We start from the raw sequence: 20,787 nt of genomic DNA on the forward strand, positions 1-20,787 counted from the left end.
CGACAGGAAGACGACTTTGTCGGATCGTCACTTCCTCATTCTAACAACAGATGCAAGTGCAGTCGGTTGGGGGGCGCACCTGTTGCAACAGGACTGCCAAGGAAGGTGGAACCACCAGGAGAGAAGATTATCCTCAAACCACAGGGAAATGAGAGCTGTGTGGAAGGCGATGAAATATTTCCAGAAGCAGTTACAGGGGAAACATCTCAGGATATTTTCAGACAATGTAGCAGTGGTAGCCTATCTCAATCGGCACCAGAAGTCATGTATTAATGGAAGAGGTATCAAACATACTGCATTGGGCGGAACGTCATCTCGAATCTCTATCAGCACTACATGTTCCCGGAGTAGACAATTATGTGGCAGATTTCCTCAGCAGACAAGAGGTGTTACCAGGAGAGTGGGAATTGAACGACGCAGTGTTCAATCAGATTGTACAGAGGTTCGGCCAGCCACAGGTGGATCTGATGGCCACACACATCAATACGAAGGTTCCTCTGTTCTTCTCCCGATATCATCTCCCAGGATCAAGCGGGGTGGAGGTCTTCTCTCTCCCATGGGGGTTCAGACTAGCATATGTTTTTCCTCCGTTTCCAATGATTGCACGTCGTATTCTAAGGAAGATCAGAGAAGAGAGGGCGCAGGTCATAATGGTTCTTCCATATTGGCCGAAGAGAGCGTGGTTTCCTTCAGTACTGAGGATGGCAGCAGGGGAACCTTTGACGTTGCCGCTAATAACGGACCTGTTGCATCAGGGTCCATTGCTGCACCCGAATTTGCGACAACTTCATTTGACGGCATGGAAATTGAACGGCAATTATTGAGAGATAAAGGGTTGTCTGAGCAAGTTGTTAATTTGCTGATTCAGTCGAGAAAGAAGGTATCCTCTAAGATCTACTATAGAGTCTGGAAAACTTTCATTTCCTGGTCGGGCTCAAGATTTAACCCACAGAAAGCAGAGACATCGCAGGTCCTTCAATTCTTGTTTGATGGATTTGAGAAGGGGCTGGCGGTATCTACCATCAAGGTCCAGATAGCAGCACTGAGTGTCCTATTGGAGAGAAGATTATCTGATGAGAGCTTAGTGAGGAAGTTCTGTCAGGCAATTAAAAGGATAAGACCTCGCTTCAGGTCGGTGGTCGCTCCGTGGGATCTGAATTTAGTTTTAAATTCATTAATGTTGTCTCCGTTTGAGCCATTGCAGGACGTCTCGGTTAAATTTCTAACTAGGAAAGTAGTGTTCCTGGTAGCCATTACATCAGCCAGAAGAGTTGGAGAGCTACAGGCCCTGTGGTCGGAGGAGCCCTACCTTAATTTCCTCCCGGGTAGACTTGTGTTAAGGACTAATCCAGATTTTTTGCCCAAGGTGGTGTCAGATTTCCATTTGAATCAGGACATCGTGTTACCATCATTCTACCCACAGCCGCAGAATGAGGAGGAGAAGAGAATGCATAGTTTGGATTTAATCAGAGCAATTTCAGTGTATCTGGACAGAGTGAAAGAGTTCCGTAAGACGAAACACCTGTTTGTGTTATATTCAGGTGCAAGGAAGGGTGAGAAACCTACGAAACAGACCATCTCCAGATGGATCACAGAACTCCTGGCGTTTATTTACAAACAGAATGGTCAGGAGGTTCCGGAGCAGCTGAAGGCACACTCTACCAGGGCCATGGCAGCTTCCTGGGCTAAGAAGGCAAGGCTTTCGGCGAAGGATATATGTGCAGCAGCCACATGGTCTTCTATGCATACATTCTCCAGTCATTATGCGGTGGATGTTATTGAGGCACACTTTGGAAAACGTGTCTTTGATGCAGCGTTGAATTAAACAAATTATAATTTTCAGCATTGACAAGATGTCTGTGGTATTTTTTATTGCCCTCCCTATATTGAGTGTTGGTATATCCCAAGAGTAAGGGCTGCCATGAAGTAGTGTAGGAGAAAAAAGCAAATTATACTTACCGATAATTTCATTTCTCCGAGATACTTCATGGCAGCCTACAATATACCCTCCCTTAGTAAAGTATAAATATAGCTTGGTCACAGGAGACACTCAAAAGACTAATGGAGGAAGGGGAGGAGCAGGGCTATATACCCAAGGTGGGTGGTCCTAAAGTGTTGAGAAGATTCCCTGTCTTAGGGTGTGTACACACGGTGAGATCCTTGCTATGTTCGATTTTTACTTGCGATTTCCCTTGAACTCCCAGGATCCCAGATAGGACAGATTTTGACTAACTTTTCTTGAGATATGGACTATAGGTGTGTACACACGGTGAGATTTTTTCTTGAGATTTTGACTATATAGTCAAAATCGCAAGAAAAGTTAGTGCAAATCGCAAGGTGAAAGTCACCTTGCGATCCCGATGCGCGGCCCCGCCAGGTCGGCATCGCAAGAAAAGATAGACTGTACAGGCAAGTCAATCCTTGCTAGATCGGTGTACTATCTAGTTCATCTCACATGTCAATGACATCTCACATAAGCCAAAATCTCACATAAGCCAAAATCGTAAGCACACATAGTCCATATCTCAAGAAAAGTTAGTCAAAATCTGTCCTATCTGGGCTCCGGGGAGTTCAAGGGAAATCGCAAGTAAAAATCGAACATAGCAAGGATCTCACCGTGTGTACACACCCTATGTGTGCTTACGATTTTGGCTTATGTGAGATTTTGGCTTATGTGAGATGTCATTGACATGTGAGATGAACTAGATAGTACACCGATCTAGCAAGGATTGACTTGCCTGCACAGTCTATCTTTTCTTGCGATGCCGACCTGGCGGGGCCGCGCATCGGGATCGCAAGGTGACTTTCACCTTGCGATTTGCACTAACTTTTCTTGCGATTTTGACTATATAGTCAAAATCTCAAGAAAAAATCTCACCGTGTGTACACACCTTAAGTTTAGGAATAGGATACAATTCCCAAGAGTAAGGGCTGCCATGAAGTATCTCGGAGAAATGAAATTATCGGTAAGTGTAATTTGCTTTTTTCTTTCTGAGTGATTAACACATGACCCTTTGACATAGAGCAACCAGGGGTTTTTTGGATAGTTGTTTTCAAGCACCGGTGCCTCACACCCCTTCATTTTGTACATGCGTGTGATCTAACATAAACTAATCATTTTTTCACACAGGTGGCACCATTACACGGCTGGCTGATGGTATGTCCGTGTCCACTATATTTCTGAGAAACGGCTTCACAGACACTTTCCTTTGATAATTGGGCCTCATACTGGTGTATAGGTGACCCAACCAAAAATAACCAATCAGTGACCTATGATACAAATTTATTGCCCTGAGAATTTGTACATGGGCTATACAATTGATAAGATGATGGTCACACTGTCCAATTTTTAACATATCTTTACTTAGCCACACACCGGCGGTAAGGGAATTATTACGTAGACGGACTTGATTATACCTAATTGTTCTGACTGAGGTCATCTAGATAAGACCATATTTTTCAATATATTTTCGCATATGATCACATATTTATTAGTAAATTCACACGGATCATGTAGATTTCAATTTTTAAGGCATATCTAATAAAATTTGTAATTTTAAGATTGTTTCATCAATACACAAAAATTATTTCGTTACCTCAGGTAAGAGTGCTCCCTACCAGGGTTATCTTGTCTTCTCTGTAGTCTTCTTTATGATACATAAAAGATTGGACAAAGCAGAGTCCAGGGGAAAAGCAGGGAGTCAAGCCATGGCTTTGACTGTGTAACAAGGCCCTTCTTGGTCTCATAAACGTCCCCTTTCCCAGATAGCAGACACTGATACCGACACGGATTCCGACTCCAGTATCGACTATGATGATGCAAGGTTGCATCTAAGGGTGGCCAAGAGTATTCATTATATGATTATTACAATAAAAGATGTTTTGCATATCACAGAGGACCCCTCTGTCCCTGACACGAGGGTCTGCATGTTTGAGGAAAAGAAACCTGAGGTAACGTTTCCCCCATCTCATGAGCTTGGGAAACTCCAGACAAGAGACTGCAGGTTCCCAAGAAAATGATTATGGCGTATCCTTTCCCCTCACAGGTCAGGTTACCGTGGGAATTCTCGCCCACGGTGGACAAGGCTTTGACGCTCTTGTCCAAAAAGGTTGCACTACCGTCCCCGGACACGGCAGCCCTCAAGGATCCTGCTGATCGCAGACAGGAAACTACCTTAAAATCAATCTATACGCATACGGGTGCCCTGCTCAGACCGGCAGTAGCGTCGGCATGGGTGGATAGCGCGATTGCAGCGTGGGCAGATAACTTGTCATCTGACACCCTAGATAAAGATAGTATTTTGTTGACCTTGGGTCACATTAAAGACGCAGCGTTATATATGAGAGAGGCTTCGAGAGATATTGGGCTGTTGGGTTCAAGGGCCAATGCCATGGCAGTTTCTGCTATAAGGTCCCTGTGGACCCGTCAATGGACAGGTGATGCTGATTCAAAGAGACATATGGAGGCTTTACCTTACAAGGGTGACGTTTTATTTGGGGAGGGCCTCGCGGACCTGGTTTCCACAGCTGCCGTGGGTAAGTCTTCTTTTTTGCCTTACGTTCCCCGCAGCAAAAGAAACACCTCAATACCAGATACAGTCCTTTCGGTCGCATAAGTTCAGTAAGGGTCGGGGCTCTTCCTTCCTCGCTAGAGGTAGAGGGAAAAGAACGCCAGCTACGGCTAGTTCCCAGGAACAAAAGTCCTCCCCAGCCTCTACAAAATCCACCACATGACGCCGGGGCTCCGCTGAGGGAGTCCGCACCGGTGGGGGCACGTCTTCGACTCTTCAGCCAGGTATGGGTTCAGTCGGATTTGGATCCTTGGGCAGTCGAAATTGTATCCCAAGGCTACAAACTGGAGTTCGAAGAGGTGCCTCCTCACTGATTTTTCAAATCGGTTTTGCCAGCTTCTCCCCCAGAGAGGGAAATAGTTTCAGCTGCCATACAAAAGCTGTGTCAGCAGCAAGTGATTATCAAGGTTCCCCTAATGCAACAGGGGAAGGGGTTTTATTCAACCCTTTTTGTGGTCCCGAAGCCGGATGGCTTGGTCAGACCGATTCTGAATCTAAAATCCCTGAACCTATATTTGGAAAGGTTCAAATTCAAGATGGAATCTCTCCTGGCAGTGATCTCCAGCCTGGAAGGGGGGGATTTTATGGTGTCACTAGACATAAAGGATGCATACCTTCATGTCCCCATATATCAGCCTCATCAGGCGTACCTGAGATTCGCTGTACAGGATTGTCATTACCAGTTTCAGACGTTGCAACAACACGGCTGGATTCTAAATCTACCAAAGTCGCAGTTGGTTCCGACAACTCCGCTGTTATTTTTGGGCATGGTTCTGGACACGGAAAAAAAAAATGAGTGTTTTTCTCCCTACGGAAAAGGCCCAGGAACTCCAGAACATGGTCAGGGACCTGCTAAAACCAAAGAGAGTGTCAGTTCATCAATGCACTTGAGTATTGGGAAAGATGGTGGCGGCCTACGAGGCCATTCTGTTCGGCAGGTTCCATGCGAGAACTTTTCAGTGAAACCTTCTGGACAAGTGGTCAGGGTCCCATCTACAAATGCATCAGAGAATAAGCCTGTCCCCCAGGGCCAGGGTATCTCTCCTGTGGTGGCTCCAGAGTTCTCACCTTCTAGAGGGTCGCAGGTTCGGCATTCAAGACTGGGTTCTGGTGACCACGGACACGAGCCTCCAAGGATGGGGAGCTGTCACACAAGGAAGAAATTTTCAGGGAATATGTTCAAGCCAGGAGGCTTGTCTACACATCAATGTGCTGGAATTAAGGGCCATATACAAAGGCCTACAACAAGCGGAGAATCTTCTTCGCAACCTACCCGTTCTGATTCAGTCAGACAACGTCACAGCATGTAAACCGCCAGGGCGGGACAAGGAGCAGAGCAGCAATGGCAGAAGCCACCAGGATTCTTCGCTAGGCGGAAAATCATGTAAGCGCTCTCTCAGCAGTCTTCATTCCGGGAGTAGACAACTGGGAAGCAGACTTCCTCAGCAGACACAATCTCCATCCAGGAGAGTGGGGTCTTCATCAAGAGGTCTTTGCAGAGGTAACAAGTCGTTGGGGACTTCCTCAAATAGACATGATGGCGTCACGCCTCAACAAAAAGCTTTGGACGTATTGTTCCAGGTCGAGGGACCCTCAGGCAGTGGCGGTGGACGCCCTAGTGACACCGTGGGTGTTTCAGTCGGTCTATGTGTTCCCTCCACTTCCACTCATCTCAAAAATATTGAGAATCATATGACGAACAAGAGTGCAGACAATACTCACTGTCTCAGATTGGCCTCGAAGGGCCTGGTATTCAGATCTTCAGGAAATACTAATAGAAGATCCGTGGCCTCTTCGTCCCAAGGAGGACCTGTTGCAACAGGGGCCCTGTGTGTTCCAAGACTTACCGCAGTTACGTTTGACGGCATGGCGGTTGAACACCAAATCCTAGCTAGTTAAGGTATTCCGAGGGAAGTCATCCCTACTCTGATCAAAGCTAGGAAGGAAGTAACGGCGAAGCATTATCACCGTATCTGGAGAAAATGTGTCTTGGTGTGAAGCCAAGAATGCTCCTACGGAAGATTGACGTTTTCTCCACTTTCTACAGACAGGAGTGGATATGGGCCTAAAGTTAGGCTCCATTAAGGTGCAGATTTCGGCCTTATCTATATTCTTTCAGAAGGAATTGGCTTCTCTCCCAGAAGTCCAGACTTGGAGGTGCTGCACATCCAGCCTCCTTTTGTGCCCCCAGTGGCACCGTGGGACCTTAACGTGGTGTTACAGTTCCTTAAATCACACTGGTTTGAACCTCTTCAAACAGTTGAATTAAAATTTCTCACTTGGAAAGTGGTCATGTTGTTGGCCTTGGCATCCGCGAGGCGGGTGTCCGAATTGGCGGCTTTGTCTCACAAGAGCCCCTATCTGATTTTCCATGTGGATCGAGCAGAGTTGAGGGCTCGTCCTCAATTTCTGTCTAAAGTGGTTTCGTCGTTTCATATGAACCAACCTATTGTGGTGCCTGTGGCTACGGGTGACTTGGAGGATTCCAAGTCCCTTGATGTGGTCAGGGCCTTAAAAAATTTATGTAGCAGTACGGCTCGGGTTAGGAAAACAGAGGCACTGTTTGTCCTGTATGAGGCCAACAAGGTTGGCGCTCCTGCTTCTAAGCAGACTCATTCTACGGCTGGAATGCCGTTACCAAATTCAGTAAAGGCCCATTCCACTAGGAAGGTGGGCTCTTCTTGGGCGGCTGCCCGAGGCGTCTCAGCATTACAGCTTTGCCGAGCAGCTACTTGGTCGGGTTCAAACACTTATGCAAAATTCTACAAGATTGATACCCTGGCTGATGAGGACCTCATGTTTGCTTAATCGGTACTGCAGAGTCATCCGCATTCTCCCGCCCGGTCTGGAGCTTTGGTATAATCCCCATGGTCCTTACGGAGTCTCCAGCAACCTCTAGGACGTAAGAGAAAATAAGATTTTAAACCTACCGGTAAATCTTTTTCTCCTAGTCCGTAGAGGATGCTGGGCGCCCGTCCCAGTGCGGACTATTTCTGCAAGGCTTGTATATAGTTGTTGCTTACATAAGGGTTATGTTACAGTTGAGATCAGTCTCTGGCTGATGCTGTTTTGTTCATACTGTTAACTGGTTTGCTACATTCCAGGTTGTACGGTGTGGGCTGGTGTGTATCTCGCCTTTAGATTAACAAAAATCCTTTCCTCGTACTGTCCGTCTCCTCTGGGCACAGTTCTTTAACTGAGGTCTGGAGGAGGGGCATAGAGGGAGGAGCCAGTTCACACCCATCTAAAGTCTTAGAGTGCCCATGTCTCCTGCGGAGCCCGTCTATACCCCATGGTCCTTACGGAGTCCCCAGCATCCTCTACGGACTAGGAGAAAAAGATTTACTGGTAGGTTTAAAATCTTATTTTCTCATACGTCCTAGAGGATGCTGGGGTCCATTTCATGACCATGGGGTTTATACCAAAGCTCCAGTACGAGCGGGAGAGTGCGGATGACCCTGCAGCACCGATTGACCAAACTAGAGGTCTTCATCGGCCAAGGTGTCAAACTTGTAAAACTTTGCAAACGTGTTTGCCCCTGACCAAGTAGTTGTAATGCAGAGACCCCCCGGGCAGCCGCCCTGGATGAGCCCACCTTTCTAGTAGAATGGGCATTTACCGACTTCGGTATCGGCAATCCTGCCGTGGAATGAGCATGCTGAATCGTCCCTCTGATCCAGCGCGCAATGGTCTGCTTAGAAGCAGGACACCCAATCTTGTTGGGAGCAAACAGAGCCTCTGTTTTCCGTATCCGAGCCGTTCTTGCGACATAAATTTTCAAAGCTCTAACCACATCAAGAAACTCTGATGCAGTGAAGGTGTCAGTAGCCACTGGCACCACAATAGGTTGGTTTATATGGAAAGACGAAACCACCTTTGGAAGAAATTGTTGTCGAGTTCTCAACTCTGCCCTATCTTCATGGAAGACCAGGTAAGGGCTCTTGTGAGACAAGGCCCCCAATTCAGACACCCGCCTTGCGGATGTCAAGGCCAAGAGCATCACCACTTTCCAAGTGAGAAACTTCAATTCTATCTCTTGCAGAGGTCCAAACCAATCTGATTGAAGGAACTGCAACACCACATTAAGGTCCCAAGGTGCCACCAGAGGCACAAATGGCGGTTGGATGTGCAGCACCCCTTTCACGAACGTCTGAACTTCTGGAAGGGAGGCCAATTGTTTTTGACAGAAAACTGACAAAGCCGAAATCTGGACCTTGATTGAACCCAATCTTAGGCCCGCATCCACACCTGCCTGCAGAAAATGGAGAAAACGTCCTAACTGAAACTCTTCCGTAGGAGCCTTCTTGGATTCACACCAAGACACACATTTTCTCCAAATACGGTGGTAATGTTTAGACGTTATTCCTTTCCTGGCCTGAATAAGAGTGGGAATGACTTCCTTGGGAATACCCTTTCGGGTTAGGATCCGGCGCTCAACAGCCAAGCTGTCAAACGTAGCCACTGTAAGTCTTAATACACGCACGGCCCCTGCTGCAGCAGGTCCTCGCAAGGAGGAAGAGGCCGAGGATCTCCCATGAGCAACTCCTGAAGATCTGGATACCAAGCCCTCCTTGGCCTGTCTGGTGCAATGAGGATTGCTCGAACCCTTGTTCTTCTTATTATTTTGAGAACTTTTGGTATTAGTGGAAGTGGAGGGAAAACATATACCGACCGATAGACCCACTGGGTCACTAGTGCATCCACTGCTATTGCTTGAGGGTCTCTCGACCTGGAACAATATCTCTGAAGCTTCTTGTTGAGACGAGATGCCATCATGTCTACTTGAGGAACTCCCCAAAGACTTGTCACCTCTGCGAAGACTTCTTGGTGGAGGCCCCACTCTCCTGGATGGAGATCGTGTCTGCTGAGGAAGTCTGCTTCCCAGTTGTCCACTCCCGGAATGATAATTGCTGACAGAGCTCTTAAATATCTTTCTGCCCAGAGGAGGATCTTTGTCACCTCTGCCATCGCCGCTCTGCTTTTCATTCCAGCTTGACTGTTTATGTACGCGACTGCTGTTACATTGTCCGACTGGATCTGCACGGGTTGATCTTGAAGAAGATGCATCGCTTGTAGAAGGCCGTTGTAAATGGCTCTCAATTCCAGAACGTTTATGTGAAGACAGGTTTCCTGACCTGACCATTTTCCTTGGAAGCTTTTTTCCTGTGTGACTGCTCCCCAGCCTCGGAGACTTGCATCCATGGTTACTAGGACCCAGTCCTGAATCCCGAACCTGCGTCCCTCTAACAGGTGAGAACTGTGCAGCCACCACAGGAGCGAAATCCTGGTTCCAGAGGACAGGATTATCTTCTGGTGCATGTGTAGGTGGGATCCGGACCACTTGTCCAACAGGTCCCACTGGAATACTCTGGCATGGAATCGGCCAAACTGTATGGCCTCGTAGGCTGCTACCATCTTTCCCAACAACCGAATGCATTGATGGATCGACACTCTTGTTGGTTTCAAAATTTGCTTGACCATTTTCTGGATTTCCAGAGCCTTTTCCCCTGGAAGAAATACCCTCTGTACTTCCGTGTCCAGTATCCTCCCCAGAAAGGACAATCTTGTTGTCAGTTCCAACTGTGACTTTGGATAATTCATGATCCAACCGTGTTGTTTGAGTACTGACAGGGAGAGGGCGATGTTCTGCACCAACCGTTCCCTGGATCTCGCTTTTATCAGATCGTCCAGGTAAGGGATTATATTGACTCCTTGCTGTCGAAGGAGGACCATCATCTCTGCCATCACCTTGGTGAATACCCTTGGTGCCGTGGCGAGTCCGAACGGCAACGTATGGAACTGGTAATGGCAATCCTGTACTGCAAATCTCAGATACGCTTGATGAGGAGGATAAATGGGAACATGTAAGTAAGCATCTTTTATGTCTGCTGATACCATGAAGTCCTCTTCCTCCAGACTGGAAATCACTGCTCTCAGAGATTCCATCTTGAACTTGGACCTTTTTAGGTAAAGATTAAGAGATTTCAGGTTTAAAATCGGTCTGACCGAGCCGTCCGGCTTCCGAACTACGAAGAGGCTTGAATAAAACCAGCCTCCCTGTTGCGACAAGGGTACCAGTACAATGACCTGATCCTGACATAATTTTTGAATTGCAGCTAATACTACTTCTCTGTCCGGAAGAGAATCTGGCAAGGTCTATTTGAAACATCGGCATGGGGGGACGTCTTGAAACGCCAGTTTGTATCCATGGGACACTATTTGCAAGACCCATTGGTCCAGGCCCGATTGAACCCAGAGCTGACTGAAAAGTTTCAGACGTGCTCCCACCCGAGCGGACTCTCACAAGGGAGCCCCAGCATCATGCTGCAGATTTGGCAGAAGCAGGGGGTTGATTTCTGCTCCTGCGATCCTGGAGACGCTGCGGACTTCTTTCCTCTTCCCCTCCCTCTCCCTGCAAAGAAAGGGGAACTTTTACCCTTTTTGTATCTGTTGGGCCGAAAGGACTGCATCTGAGGGTGATGTGACTTTTTCGCCGGCGCAGGAGCATAAGGCAAGAATGTCGACTTACCTGCGGTAGCCGCAGAGACTAAAGCATCCAGCCCATCTCCAAACAAGGCCTCACCTTTATACAGGAGAGACTCCATATTTCTTTTGGAATCTGCGTCAGCATTCCATTGGCGAATCCACAACGCCCTTCGAGCTGAGCCATGGTAGCGGCTTTTGAACCCAAGAGTCCAATATCTTTCATGGCTTCTAGCATGTATGCAGCAGCGTCTTTGATATGACCTAACGTTAGGAGTATCTCGTCTCTATCTACTGTGTCAATTTCAGATGACAAATTGTCCGACCATTTCTCGATAGCACTACTCACGCACAAGCAATGGTGGGCCCGAGTAGCGTACCATTGGCCACATAAATAGATTTTAACGTAGTCTCTAACTTGCGGTCTGCTGGCTCCTTTAGTGAAGCCATCCCAGGTGCAGGAAGAATCACCTTTTTAGTTAATCGTGACAGAGCACTGTCTTAAACTGGGGGGTGACTCCCATCTTTTCCTGTCCTCTGCCGGGAAAGGATAAGCAACCTGAATTCTTTTGGGAATCTGAAACTTCTATCAGGGTTTGCCCAAACTCCCTCAAAGAGTATTTAGCTCGTGAGAAGGAGGGAAAGTTACATTTAATTTCTTTTCCTTATAAAAATAAGCCTTCTCCTGAGGTAAAGGAGGGGCTTCCGTAACTTCCAAGATCTCCTTTATAGCAACAATCATGTATTGAATGCTTTTTGCCAATTTAGGATCTATTCCCCTGGAATCACTAGTGTCGACACAGGAATCAGAGTCTGTGTCGGTATCAGTTTGTACTATTTGTGCAAATGGTCTCTTATGTGACCCAGAGGGGTCTCCTATGGAAGAAGAGGCAGAACTATGAAAAATCACGTCTTCTACTGATTTTCTCCAGTTTTCTGCATGAGACTCAGACTTATCCAATCTCTTACGGATATGATTCACACCATCACGTAATTCTTTCACCCATTCAGGCTCGTGGTGTGCCGGTAGCGCCACCACATTACAACTCTGTGTCCCTAAAATGGCTCCCCCAGGGGAAGAGCTCCCTGCCTCAGACATGTCACACACGTGCACAACCACACCACAGACACTCCGGGACTTATAGAGGACAAACCCACAGTAAAATCTGTCAGAAGGATACAGATAGGATTTGCCAGTTCACAACCCAGCGCCAGTTATAAAAATCCTGTGAAACACAAAATGCCCACAGACCTATAGTGCTTTTAAATTGATAAATTCACAATATAGCACCAAATTACACTGTGCCCCCCCCTGTTTTGCACCCTGATACTTGGTTCAGAAGTGGAGGAGGACCAGCGTTCTTCTCTGCAGCTTGCACTGAGCAGTGTGCTGGCTGCCTAAGGAGGAAGCCCCGCCCCTGTAATGGCACGTTTCCTCTCAGATTTTCTAATACTAATTTTTATACGGTCGGGGGTAGGACTGTGCCTCAGCATCTTATGTCCCATTATCTGCCAGTTTTGAGTAGGTTTCATGCTGCCCAGGGCGCCGCGCCCTGCACCCTGTTGTGCATGTGTTAATGGGTAGCATGGCGCGCAGCGTTCCCGCCCGCTGCGCGGTACCTTTCAGCCGTCACGATGAAGATCCTTCTTGTACACTCATCTGACTTCTGGCTCTGTAAGGGGGGTGACGGTGCGCTGTGGGAGTGAACACATAGCCGCAGCTAGCGTTCAGTACCCTTCAGGAGCTAATGGTGTCCTGTTAGCCAGAAGCAGAGCCATGAAACGATTCAGGAAGTTGGTTCTTACTTCTGCCCCCTAAGTCCCACGAAGCAGGGAGACTGTTGCCAGCAGTCCTCCCTGAAAATAAAAAACCTAACATAAAGTCTTTCAGCGAAACTCAATAGAGCTCCCCTAGAGTGCATCCAGTCTGCCTGCGCACATTTTCTAAACTGAGGTCTGGAGGAGGAGCATAGAGGGAGGAGCCAGTTCACACCCTTGAAAAGTGTTAAAGTGCCAATGGCCCCTGCGGAACCGTCTGTACCCCATGGTACTGAAGTGGACCCCAGCATCCTCTAGGGCGTATGAGAAAATAGTGGAAGATCAGGAACCAATTCCAGTTCCTAGTACTAGTGCTGAAACTGCTGCTGCTACCAGTCATGACATTGATGGCATAGATGAACAAGATGGTGCCGCAGATGGCTGCCTCGGAGCAGAGCAGCTCCACCAAACTTTCCACTTTCAGACCCTCTTGTCTCCCCCAGCCCTTGTCTACCCTCCCTGCGAAAGGAAAAACTAAGCACAGCAGAGATGTCCTCCTGAGCTGGAGCTCAGCCCCGCTGCCTACCTCCTGGCTATCCCCGGAGAGACTGGTGGGCAGATCGGCAGCCTGTGCTGCCATTGCTGCCCTGGACGCTGACATGCTAGGAGATGTAGCCTGTCGAGCCGCGGCCCCTGGGAATTCGTGCTGCGGCGGGCAGTCGGATAGTCTCCCCTGGCGAGGTGCTTGAAGATCCAGCGGCGACGGGATGATCCCCCCAGGAGGCGTGGCAGACCATGCAGCGCACAACATCCAGGCTACTCGGGTGGTGGCACCAGCTGGCTGCTCCATCCTGACCCTCAGACGACCCTGCTCCAGGCGATCCCCCACACGGCCCCCAGCACCTGGCCCTGCTGCCCATCTCCCGGCTAAGCACGGCGGCTCCCGCTGCAGAGGATTCTTTGCACGGCCACCAGTGCCCGGCCCTGCTTTCCACCTCCCGGCTAAGCCCGTCTGTGCCACCGGCAGGCTGATCAGCTGCTCCCGCTGCAGATGATCCTCCACACGGCTCCCAGTGCCCGACTCTGCTGCCCACCTCCCTGCTAAGCCCAGCGGCTCCCGCCACAGACTGTCCTCCACACGGCCACCAGCGCCTGACCATGCTGACCATGTCCCGGCTAAGCCCAGCTGAGCCACCGGCGGACTGATCAGCGGCTCCCGCTACAGAGGATGTGGGTGACCACGCAGCACAGCACACTCCAGCGGAAGGACTGAACATCATCCCCGATGGACCATCCGGAGATGCGGCAGAGCTGTGATCCCCCTGCATGCCATGACTCCTTGGCCAACTGGCCCCCAAGTGACCCAGCACCCGGCGACCCCTCACACGGCCTCTGGTGGACGAACTGCAGGCACAGTATAGAGAGCCCTAGCCACTGCGCTTCCTCCAGCCAATGCGGACAGCATGAATTCCCCGGTGAGTCACGGCTTTGGGCCAGCCCCCCCACCCACGCCATGGCGCTAAACCCGGCCAGCACGGTCAATGCCCCAGTGAGTCCTGGCCCTATGCTGGCCTGACAGTAGCCCCCTGATGCGGCGGCGCCACCCCCTCCGCACCCCCAGACCTGATGTAACTACCTCCCGTTGCCTATGCAGAAGATCCCGCACTCCGGGCTGGGCAGACAGAGGCGACACTCAGCTTGGTAGAGGAGGGCCCAAATGCTGCAGCGACTGCAGCCCCCAAGGAGACCATCCCTGCACGAATGTCCTGGTGAGTGTACCCGTGGCACGCGACACCTGTCATTGCCACGGAACTCCCAATGTCGACCATGGACTAGAATGAGAGGCCGTCGCGCAGGCGCGCTTGTGAAGTGGCGGCTGAAGGAGTCCCGCTAGTGAACAAGGTCGACGAACTGTCCCTCCTCATGGGCAGTGCGAGGTCAGGCATTGCTGTGTCGTTGGTCCTTTGCTTCACGCAGACGTGGCTGGATGACCTCATTGCCTCCCCCCCCCCCCGGTGTTCCTGCCAGGCTTTGGTCTTTACAGAGCTGACCGCTCCAAAGAACTTTCGGGGAAATCGAAGGGTGGTGGCATCTGTTTCTACATCAACGAAAGGTGGTGCACCAGTGTCACGATCCTAGGCAAATCATGTAGCCCCACCTGGAGATGCTGTATATCAACTGCAACCCCTTCTACTCCCCCTGGGATTTTGCCTCAATAGTCCTTGTGGGAGTTTACATCCCCCCGCAAGCCTACGCAAATGAAGCCCTGCATCACCTGGCCACCTGCATATCAGACATATAGCAAAAGCACCCGGACTCTCTGCTTCTCGTGCTGGGCGACTTCAACAGGACCAACCTAAGTCAGGAACTACCGAAGTTCAAACAAAAAGTGACGTGATCCACCAGGGAAGGGCGCATCCTGGACCACTGCTACACCACCCTCTAGTCTGCCTTCCGGTCAATCCCTTGTGCTGCTCTTGGTCTATCTGACCACTGCCTTGTCCACCTTCTCCCCATATATACACAGACGCTGAAAGGGGCTAAGCCTGTAGTCAGAACGGTCAAGCTAAGCTGAAGCTCCAGGCCTGCTTCGACTGCAAGGACTGGGGGGTCTTCGAAGCCTCAGCAACCGATCTGAATGCACTGACATCCTACATCAGATTCTGCGAGGACACGTGTGTACATATCGCATCAACAACAAACCATTGTTCAATGCCCAGCTCAGGCATCTTCACCGAGCCAAAGAGAAGGCATACAGCAGAGGCGACAGAGCACTATTCAACCGTGCTAGGAACTCTCTAACGAAAGGAATTAGGCTGGCTAAAAGCAGTTCTCGGATAAGCTGGCAAACGATCTCTCAACCATTGACCCCGTATCCATATGGAAAGGATTGCAGGCCATCACCAACTACAAGATAACAGACGAGCTAAACTTCTTCTATTGCAGGTTTGACAGAGATGTCCCCTGCGAACCAAACCACACACACACACACCCCCACTGACCTCCTCTCCGGTTCCCGACCCCAGGTATTGCAGATTGCCAACAAGAAGGTGGAGGAGATGCTCAAGAGGGTCAACCCCAGGAAGGCTCCGGGTCCTGACTGAGTGTCACCATCTGCCCTGAGATCATGTGCTGGTCAGCTTGCCCCCATATTCTTCTGGATATTCAACAAATCGCTAGAACTGTGCAAAGTTCCCTCCTGCCTCAAAAGCTCCACAATTGTTCCGGTCCCAAAGAAACCTACCATCACAAGCCTAAATGACTACAGACTGATAGCATTGACGTCTGTGGTCATGAAAGTGCACCTGGCACTGAACCACCTAAAAGTTGCGACTGGCCCCCAATTAGACCCCCTTCAGTTCGCCTATCAAGCAAATCGGTACGTTGAGGATGCTGTCAACCTAGGCCTGCACTTTTTTCTGCAGCATCTGGACACGCCCAGTACCTATGCGAGGGTCCTGTTTGTCGACTTCAGCTCAGCCTTCAATACATCGTCCCCAGCATCCTCTACCCCAAACTTCTCCGCCAAGGGGTCCCGGAAGCTACCTGTTCCTGGATTGTAGACTTCCTGACAGAAAACAGGTGGTCAAAGCGGGAGAATTCTCCTCCCAAGCACTGTCCATCAGGGCTGTGTCCTCTCACCCCTGCTCTTCTCTCTGTATACCAACGACTACTCCTCCGAGTCGCAGTCAGTTAAGGTCATAAAATTTGCCGATGACACCACCGTCATCGGCCTCATAAAGGATGGGAACGAATCGGCGTACAGATGGGAAGTGGACCGGCTGGCCCAGTGGTGAAGCTGCAATAACCTCGAGCTCAACCCACTTAAAACTGTCGATGGTAGTGGACTTTAGGAAGAAGCCAGTTGGAGTTCCCCCACTAATCATAGCCGACAGCGTGGTGTCGCTAGTGGACTTCAAGTTCTTGGGGACCACAATCTCCCGAGATCTCATATGGGGGCTCAATGCGAAGACCGTCATCGAAAAGACGTAGTAGAGTCTGTTCTTCCTAAGGCAACTTAAGAAGTTCAACATCCCACAGAAGCTCCTGCTCCTCTTCTACTCTTCAATCATAGAATCTATGCTGTGCTCCTCGAAGTCTGGTATAGTTCCACCAGCGAGAGAGATAAACGCAGGCTCCAAAAAGTGGTCAGGTCTGCAGAGAAGATCATCGGAGTGGACCCTTCCCCCTGTCCATGATCTGTATCTGTCTAGAGCCAAAAAACGGGCAACTAGAATACTTAAGGACCCGCTTTACCCTAGCCACTGCACGCTCAACCTGCTGCCATCTGGCGGACGATACAGGGCCATCCCCACCAGATCCAACAGAAGCCTCAAAAGCTTCTTTCCTCAGGCAGTCCACCTGCTGAACTCCTGACCAACCGACCCCCTGACCAACCGACCCGGCCCAGTCGCTCTACTCTAGTTCTCTGCACGTAATGAGAACCATGTTCGTTATGGTTCTTTTACCTGAAGATTGCACATGTCGCCCCCTTGTTTACTTGTTCCCTTCGTGTCTGCCGCACTGTAAACGAAAAACAAATTCCTAGTATACGCAAGTATACCTGGCCAATAAAGCTGTTTCTGATTGATGATGCAATTCCATCAATGTCGTCTGCTAAGGCGGATGCCCAATGTCATAGAGGGCATGTAAAATCCAAGAATGTAATATTCAGGGGGGAAAAAAGAAATCTGATGAGAAAATTAAAATTGGCAATATGCCATTCACGACACGAATTGGCAAGGAAAGACTAAGGCTTTGGCCTATGTTCATGACTGGTGGTTCAGCTTCTCATGAGGATGGAAGCCCTTCTCCCTCTCCCAGCTTGTTAAAGCACAGGAAAAAACAACTGTGCGTTCAGAGATATCACAAATCCCCAAGGAGAGTCCAAGTGTGTCTGCGGTTACGATGTCTTGGCCTGACTTTCCCAAGACTGTATGGAAAGAGGAGGCTCCTACCACCATTTGCACGCCCCCTGCAAGTGCTGGGAGGAGCACCGCCAGTCCAGTTGCTGATATTGAGATTTGAGTATGTCACTGTATAAGTACACCAGATTGAGGAGCATATTGGTGTAGCTGGTGCTGAGTAGGTAATATGGTTTGTTTGAATAAGGCACCAGTGGAGACGGACAAAACAATAGGGAGCAGCGATCTTATATAAAAACACTAGTATTGTGTTAATATAATCAATACTCTAATTAGCAGCTGCTAGGTAGAAGCAAACCATTGTAGTGCCTGTATTTACCCACTTGGTAAAATTCCTACCAGTGGAGACAGTTGTTGTCCATGGGATGAAAAAGACCATTGTCATGCCTGGGCAAAATGCCAAAAAAGCCACCCCTTCGGGGTGGAATTATTTCTCCACAAATCCGGACAACAGGTGTCAAGCCATGTGTTGCCTTTGGCAATCTATAATAAGTAGGGGTAAGGATGTTAACCAACTAGGAACTTCCTCCCTTATACGTCACCTGCAATGCATTCATTGGAAGTCATTGTCAAGTTCAGAAACTTTGGGTAATAGCGTAAGTAGTCCACTGACCCCTAAATCCCTTCTTCCTGTTGTACCGAAGCTCCTGCAATCCACACCACCAACTCCCTTAATGTCAATTTCCTCCTCAGTCGGGAACGTAAGTAGTCCTGCAGGCCATGTCACTGGCATGACTAACGAGTCCTCTCCTATCCAGGATTCCTCCGGAGGATCCTTGAGTGGTACGCCTACTGCTGCTGCTGTTGCTGGGAGTCAATCATCATCTCATAGATGAAGTTGGAAGACCATTTGTACTACTAAGCAATTGACTGTCCAACAGTCCTTTGCCAGGAAGATGAAATATGACAGCAGTCACCCTGTTGCAAAGTGGATTACTGAGGCCATAACTATGCTGGTGTTAGACATGCGTCCGATATCAGCAATTAGTGCAGTTGGATTTAGACAGGCTACGCTATGTATCACCGGTTTCCGTAAGAGGCACACCACTGACAACCTCTTACGGAAACTGAGGGACATCTTCGCACAGTGGCTTACCCCACTTATACTCTACTGGGGATTTGTGGGATATTGCGCTTGCATTACATCTGGGCAAATTCCAGCACGTCCCATGTTTTGCACATACAATTAATTTAGTGGTGCAGAATTTTTTGAATAACGACAGGGGCGTGCAGGAGATGCTGTCAGTGGCCCAAAAAATTGTGGGCCACTTTCGACGTTTAGCGACTGCGTGCTGAAGACTGGATCGCCAGCAAACACTCCTGAACCTGCCCTGCAATCACCTGAAGCAAGAGGTGGTAACGAGGTGGAATTCAACACACTATATGCATAAGAGGATGGAGGAGCAGCAAAAGGTCATTCAAGCCGATACATCCACCTATGATATAGGCAAAGGAGGGGGAATGTACCTGACTCAAGCGCAGTAGAGAATGATTTCCGTGTTGTGCAAGGTTCTCCAACCTTTCAAACTTGCCACACGTGAAGTCAGTTCAGACACTACCAGCTTGAGTCAGGTCATACCTCTCATCAAGCTTTTGCAGAAGCAGCTGGAGAAGTTGAAGAAGGAGCTAAGACGGAGCGATTCTGCTAAGTATGTGGGACTTTTGGATGGAGTCCTTCATTCGCTTTTCCGGGATTCAAGGGTGGTCAATCTGTTGAAATCAGAGCACTACATTCTGGTCACCGTGCTCAATCCTAGGTTTAAAGCCTACATTGTATCTCTTTCCGGCCGACACAAGTCTGCAGATGTGCAAAGACCTGCTGGTGAGAAAATTGGCAACTCAAGCGAAACGTGACCCGTCAACAGCTCCTGCTTCATTTTCTCCTGCAGCTGGGGCTGCGAGGAAAAGAATACAATTTCCTAGCCCACCCGCTGGTGGTGATGCAGGGCAGTCAGGAGCAAGTGTTTGACATCTAATCCGGACTGAAGTAGCTGCCAACAATTACTGACATGTCTACTGTCACTGCATATGATACTATCACCGTTGAAAGAATGGTGAAGGATTATATCGGTGACGGCATCCAAGTAGGCATGTCAGACAGTCCGTATGTATACTAGCAGGAAAAAGAGGCAAATTGGAGGCCCTTGCACAAACTGGCTTTATTTTACCTAAGTTTCCCCCCCCCCCTCCAGTGTGTACTCCGAAAGAGTGTTTAGTGCAGCCGGTAAACTTGTCTGTGATCGGCGTAGGAGGTTACTTCCACAAAATGTGGAGAAGATGATGTTCATCAAAATGAATTATAAATTCCTCCAGGAAGACCTTTACCAGCAGTTTCCTACAGATAGTACACAGGGACCTGTGATGGTCGATTCCTGTGGGGACGAATTAATACTCTACAACGAAGGAAGAGAAAGTATGACTCTTGTTTGGGCGCACTCTTATTGTATCTTAGTATCTACTAATGAGTAATGTGTCTAAGATATGATATGGTCTCTATTTCTACTCATAAGATAAATGGGAACTAAACAAAAACAAAGCTTAACAGTAAAGTTGGAGCATAAGTGAATATTGACATGCCAACAAAGTGGATCAATTCCTGAAAAAAATGGAATGTTCAGATCTCAATTATATTTAAATAAATGCATATAGGAAGATAGCTACATGCCATACTGCTTCCGTCTGCCAAAGATCTGTACAAACTGTGTTTGTATTGATAAAGCCCTAAAGAGGGTTGTTTTTGGGGGGCGTGGCCTAACTCCCACACTGAGAAGATGTGTCTTTTACCTGCTCCTGAGAGCAATCCACCAAACCTTTCCTAAAATAAATTGGCTCCCTCCCTGGGTTCCTGGAATTGCCCCAGGCAGCCTTTCTTACCCTGCTGTCCCTGCTGGGGGGATCCCGCGGAGTCGGGGAGCGCTTCTCAGCCCTCCTGCGGACTGCGGCCTTCCCCTCAGCGCGAAGCCGGGACCTGGAGTTCGGACTGTGGCCGAGCGCGGCATCCGGGGACGTACTGCTGCCTCGAGGACCCTCTTTGGACCCCTGGAGAGTTC

The 20,787-nt window shown here is 49.0% G+C and overlaps 1 protein-coding gene across 1 annotated transcript in view; it reads left to right on the forward strand.

Annotated features, from left to right (window-relative positions):
- The window catches only part of KIF15 (kinesin family member 15), a 438,779-nt gene that overhangs the window by 320,736 nt on the left and 97,256 nt on the right, over positions 1-20,787 (forward strand). The gene's annotated exons all lie outside the window — the stretch shown is intronic.

Source organism: Pseudophryne corroboree, chromosome 5 (genome assembly GCF_028390025.1).
Source record: "Pseudophryne corroboree isolate aPseCor3 chromosome 5, aPseCor3.hap2, whole genome shotgun sequence".
Classification (NCBI taxonomy): domain Eukaryota; kingdom Metazoa; phylum Chordata; class Amphibia; order Anura; family Myobatrachidae; genus Pseudophryne; species Pseudophryne corroboree.